At 29.7% G+C, this 5,842-nt stretch overlaps 1 pseudogene; it reads right to left on the bottom strand.

Annotated features, from left to right (window-relative positions):
• Positions 1-3,064, bottom strand: part of LOC149527758 (uncharacterized) — a 3,565-nt pseudogene extending 501 nt beyond the window's left edge.
• Positions 3,065-5,842: the final 2,778 nt, after the last annotated feature.

The raw sequence follows: 5,842 nt of genomic DNA, 5'->3' as shown, positions 1-5,842 counted from the left end.
TAGTTAATTTTATGCTTAATTTGGTATTAATGTGGTTAAGATAGGTTGTTATTGATTTATTTGTACTTCTGTAGGTATTTGATGAAAGAAGAATTTTAGTAGAAACAGAAAAGCAATTTCAAGGTGTAGACTTCCACTACATATGTTTGGGTGTTTCAGCTATAACACTTTCTACAAATCTCCCAATGAAATAATTCTTATAACCAATGGAAAAATAAGAGAAAAATATACAACTTTTATGTTTACCACTTCATCCAATTCGACCTGGAAGATGGTCAAAAATCTTATCAAATTTGATGCATTGTAGCAGTCCTTGAACAATAACAATTTCTGCTATTTAAATGGTCCAGGTCGTGACTTTGGAGGTAGTAGGCAACGGTCTACATAGTCTGATGAGGAAATCCTAATTGAAATTGACTTCTTTCTTCACTCAACTTGGACTAACTTGAAAGTCCTATAAAATTAACCTTTTGGAGGATTTTTAGGGAGACAATGAAACACTAGATTGACAGCTAGGGGTGAGCAAATGTGAACTGAACCAAACTGAAATGAGTTCAGTTTTATAGGTTCAATTAGTTCGGTTCTTTGGATAGTTCGGTTAGGATAGTTCGGTTATTAAAATTAATTCTGTTTGGTTTTGGTTAGGAAAATTTCTAACTGAACTAACCAAAATTAAGTAAAGCTATTATGAGGATTTTGCATGAAAAATAAATCCTAAACCTAATCTCTTCACCTCTTTAGTTCCTTTTTAATTATATGAGTATCCATCTTATTTATTGTAATTTTTCATTATCATTTTTAATATTATTGTAGTATTGATTTATTAAACAAATATAACATAAATAAATATATACATACAAAAAAATAAAAAATTTATCAAGTTTAGTTTTTGGAAACCGAACCAGACTAACCGAATTAGTTCGGTTATTTGTATAGTTTCGTTTGATTTTAGTTATTTTTAAATATAAGTTCGATTATTAGATATCCAAAACCGAACTAATCGAAATATCCGTTTACACACCCCTATTGACAGTGGAGAGTCAAGCTACAAAGTCATTGAAACTAAAAAAAATTTGAAAGATTCAAGGAGATTTAGAGATCAAGAATATAACTCTTGAGTTTTTCTATCTTTTTGTTACTTTCTTATTTTCTTGGTTTTGTTGTTAATGTTTAAATTTTATTTGATGATGATTTGTAGCTTGATGGGGAGCGAAACTTTTTATGTAAGATTATAATTGAACTCAATATGTAGTTTAAATTATTTATCTCTCTATTACTTATATTTAATTGGAAACCTAGGTTAAACCTTGACGAAGAAGATTTAGGTAAACTTTGAATAGAATAGCGTATGATCAAATACACTTAGTTGATTAATTAGTTTAATTTGCATATAGGGTAGACATACACCTATAAGTCATACATAGCCAAAATTAAAGTACAAACTTAATAAATCTTTATTCAATATAATTTGCATAGACATATAATAAATTAATTGAGAGGTATTTTTATGAGAAACTTTACAAAGGTTTGTAAATAATTTAGGACTCTAGGTTAAGAACTTAATTCAATAAACTGAGTTAAGATAGAGAGATAGTACTTAGATGAAATATTGAGGGATATCATAATCTTAGGTCTAGTAATCACTAAAAGTTAATAAAATAATTCTGTTGATATATTTTAGATTAGTTTTAGTTTTTAGTTTATTAGTTTTAATTTTAATTTTAATTTTAATTTTAATTGTTTACATAAAATTAGAGTTTGTTAATTTTAATAGTTAACAGTAAGAATTAATTCAATTCTCTATGGAATCGACACTCTACTCATCACTATATTATATTTGCAATATGTATACTTGAGTGGGTTAGAAAATTGAACAATAGTTGGATTCCACAAACCAAGTAAGTTATGAAGAGACCTTAAATGAAAGCCTCATCATGTATCACTTACCCTTTTTAATGAGCCAACCTAATTTTTTTTTACTTTTCCAGTGTCAAGCTCATCAGTAGAAACCAACTCTACAACCTCAATTGCATGAGCAATTTGCAAATGATCTTTTCTTTTTGTAGAGGAATCAACAACATTAATAATGAATGCCAAATAGGAGAACAAATGCTCAACAGGAATAACATTTTTGCATGTCGCTATTAATATTCATAGTAGTCAATGAGCAAAACAATGAATGTAATAAGCAAATGGGCACTCTTTCAAAAATAATGTTCACAATCCATTCAATTCACTTTGCATATTACTTGCTCCATTATATCCTTGCCCTTGTATATTTTGGATGCTAAGATTATGAAAAGCAAGCACATTACAAATTTTTTCTTTTAGAGTAGAAGCTTTTGTTTCATACACATCAGTCAAATTAAAGAACCTCTCTCGAATAAAGCCTTACTTATCAACAAATCTTAAGACAGCCATTTGCTCTCTTTTTCCATCATCTTGTGATTCATTTACAAGAATACAAAATTTTGAATCACCAATTTCTTCTCAAAAGAAACTTTGGATTTTGCTCACACAAAAGGCCAACATCTCCTTTTAGAATCATAAGAGATATATAAGAGGCATTATCCAAGACAACTGAAACTACTTCTTTGCTATAAAAAGTAATCTGTTTTATGATTTCAACAACATTGCCACAATTAATTGAATCTTTATGTTTATTGTGAGCTCTAAAAGCAATACCTTGAAATGCTCACAACTTAGCAGCGTCAATTGAAACTTTAAGTTGCAATCAATTTTTCAAAACTTTTTTAGACTTTTGTTTGTCAACAACTTTCTGAATATATTGGGATGAATTCATTAAATCATGACAACACTCCTTAGCTTTCTTATGTGCATAATGTGGACCCTTTTTCTTCATGGTTTAAGAAAAAACAATCATTCCTTATGTTGACTTTCCTCCAATATTGAAAACCTTCAACTATAAAAGTAATTTATTCGAAATGACCAGATGGCTTAGCAAATAGAAAGCATGGAAGACAATATGCTCTATCTTTTGTTGAAGAATATTCCTACCAATCAAGATACAAATTAAACTAAGCATAAACAAACCATCGACCATTCTTTTCATCTACTGGATGAACACCATTTTGTGGAATCCCTTTATATGGACCAAGCCTAAGATAAGTGTTGCCTATTGCATCCTTTTAGTCTACTGGGTAATCGCTTATTGGCTTACATAATCCTAGATTACACACTAAAGAAATATCATCAAATTCTTTAGGTTTGATACTAGAAAACTTAGTAGGGCGAGATTCTAGATAAGGAGATTCAAGTTTTGAAGAATTGCAAAACTTCTAGGTGAGGATTATGGTGTTAATGTAAGCCCTATAAGCCAATCGTTTTTTCTTATGCTTGTATGACACTACATTCATTAGTCGTATTTCATGTATAATACATTATGACTATTTTATATGTGTGTGTGTGTAATGTATGAGGTATTTCTTTATCCATGAGTTTATTTGTAAAGAGTTATAAGAGACTTATGTAAATAAAGCCCTTCGAACATAATGGTCTTGTAAATAAATTATAAAAAATTATAATTGAGATTCTTATGCATCAGGGACTTATTCCTAAATATGTTCTTGATCATTTTATTGTAAAAAATAAAGGCATTGACAATGCTCAAAAACTAACACATGCTAATCCTCTTTACTTTAGAAATAAGCAATAGATCTCATATTTTAAAGTATGTGAGATACTTAAAGATAATATGTGGGTGCTTATTAGAGAACAAGTTCACTGAATATGACTCGTTATGAGAATTACATTTGGTATCTCATTAAGTGTCTATGAAAAATACTCCCATGTCTTAGTAGTGTAAGTAATCCTTTGACTTGTGATACCAAGTTATCTTGTATGTGAATTACAATGCTTTGATTTCACCCCTACAGATTTAAAGGCGACCAGATGCTTAAATAGGGTGTGTTTAGGTATAACATGAAGCATATAAAGATGAATAAGTAGTCTAGAGAAGATTTATCATCCTTATAATAATTTTTAAAGGGGACATATCTCACTTGTTCCTAGCTTATATTGACTAAAAGTCCTTGGCTAAGATGATTTTGATAAGTCAATCTAAAAACCGTAGGACTTATATGGATAGAGCTAGAAAGTAAACATTGAGATAGGCTTTCTATCTATTCAAAATATATGATGAAATGATCGAATTACACTATAATATTGTACACTAAAAGGTTAACCAAACCATCTTCACTCTCTTGACATTTGAGTGATCATAACTTATTGCTAGACGTCATTCATGATTTATAAATATAAATGTAAATTCTTAATTGAATTAATTCATACTTATTGTTAACATGTTGGAGACCTAATGGGCCACACACAATAAGGTGACAATGTGAAATGAAAATAAGATTTGTACTTAATTAGAAATTTGAAATTTTCAACAAGGACTTAATTAAACTGTTTAATTAAGTGAGAGGACTAAAGTGAAATAAACAAAAAGGTTGGATAGAATTTTAACCTAACTATAAACATTTTATGTTAATGTTATAACTTAAGTGTGATTGTTAAAGAAAAAAACTTAGAACTCTCCTTTTTGTCGTTGATTGGCAGGGTTACAAGGAAAGGAATTTTTTTCTTTTGTTTTCCTTTTCATTTTGACAATAATTTTTTTGTGAGATTTATCAAATCTTGGCCACTAGCACAGCATCAAAGCACATACATTGTCCTAACCTTATGAAGGTTTCAATTGTCATCTATGTAGATCACCATTAGAGGCTAAACATATAGACAACTTTGGTTTGCAACAACCCGGCTTTAATGTGCACAAAAATGGAGGATTTGGGAATTGTGAATTTCAATAATCACTCGCTAAGGAATACAATTCAACCCATGATTGTTTGTGTATGATTCATTCAATTGTAGATACAAAACAAGTGATCCAAGAGACGTTTTGGTTTTTCTTATTTAAATTCTACTACATTACTCCATCATTGAACATGGCCGAACCCTTCAATTGGTGTCAAAGCCTCCTTGTTGTTGTTTTTCAATTGGATTTAAGTGCCTTAGTTAGTACCAATCTAGTAAAACGTTTTACTGATCAATACCAGTTAAATCCGATTTCTATGTTTAATTTATTAAAAATTGTTTTAGATAAATTTAGCAATCATGACCAAAACATTAATCATGATTTAATAAAAAAATTTTAAGTGTTTAAATATTAATTTAGACCAAGGTGTTGAAGGTTGAAGAATTGGAGTTCAAACCGAAATTGTTTCATGCAAGTTTGAGCTTGTTATGGTGATAATTCATGACTGGAAAACTTACAAATTTTTCTAGGGTTCTTTGGGAGTCTTTTATGCAATTTCTAGCCTTGACATATCCAATATGGTTTTGAATATGGTCTAGAAAAATCGAGTGTTGGCTGTCCATGAAAAGGTTTCATGAACAAACCTTGATTTCAAGCGTATGCAGTAAATAGGGTAACACGGTTTATGGAAAATTCCAACCCATGTCTTTGAGCATCAAGAATAGTGATTAGTAGCCACTTTTGGTGGCTGGAAAGAGGAGCTTGTACCGCCTCAATCAGCCTTGGTATGGTAACTTTTGACTGATTGAAAGTAGAAAGAAAACCCCATGATTATGGATTTTTAATTGCACAAGGATTGTAATTCCCTTATTACTGAATTATCCCTTGATTTTAGGGTTTGGAATTTGTCATCTTTAATTTCATTAAAGATGATAGTTATCACCAAATAATTCTAGTCAATTAATTTCCTAAAATATATTTAGAAAGTCAATATGTTAGTTTTCTAAATTGTTTAGGAAACTAATATAAGGTAACTACTTAAAAGTTAAGATTACCTATTTTGAT

The sequence above is a fragment of the Theobroma umbraticum genome, unplaced genomic scaffold (genome assembly GCF_002168275.2).
Source record: "Theobroma umbraticum cultivar Fairchild unplaced genomic scaffold, ASM216827v3 scaffold_30.0, whole genome shotgun sequence".
Classification (NCBI taxonomy): domain Eukaryota; kingdom Viridiplantae; phylum Streptophyta; class Magnoliopsida; order Malvales; family Malvaceae; genus Theobroma; species Theobroma umbraticum.
This window is presented reverse-complemented; position numbering and strand designations above follow the sequence as displayed.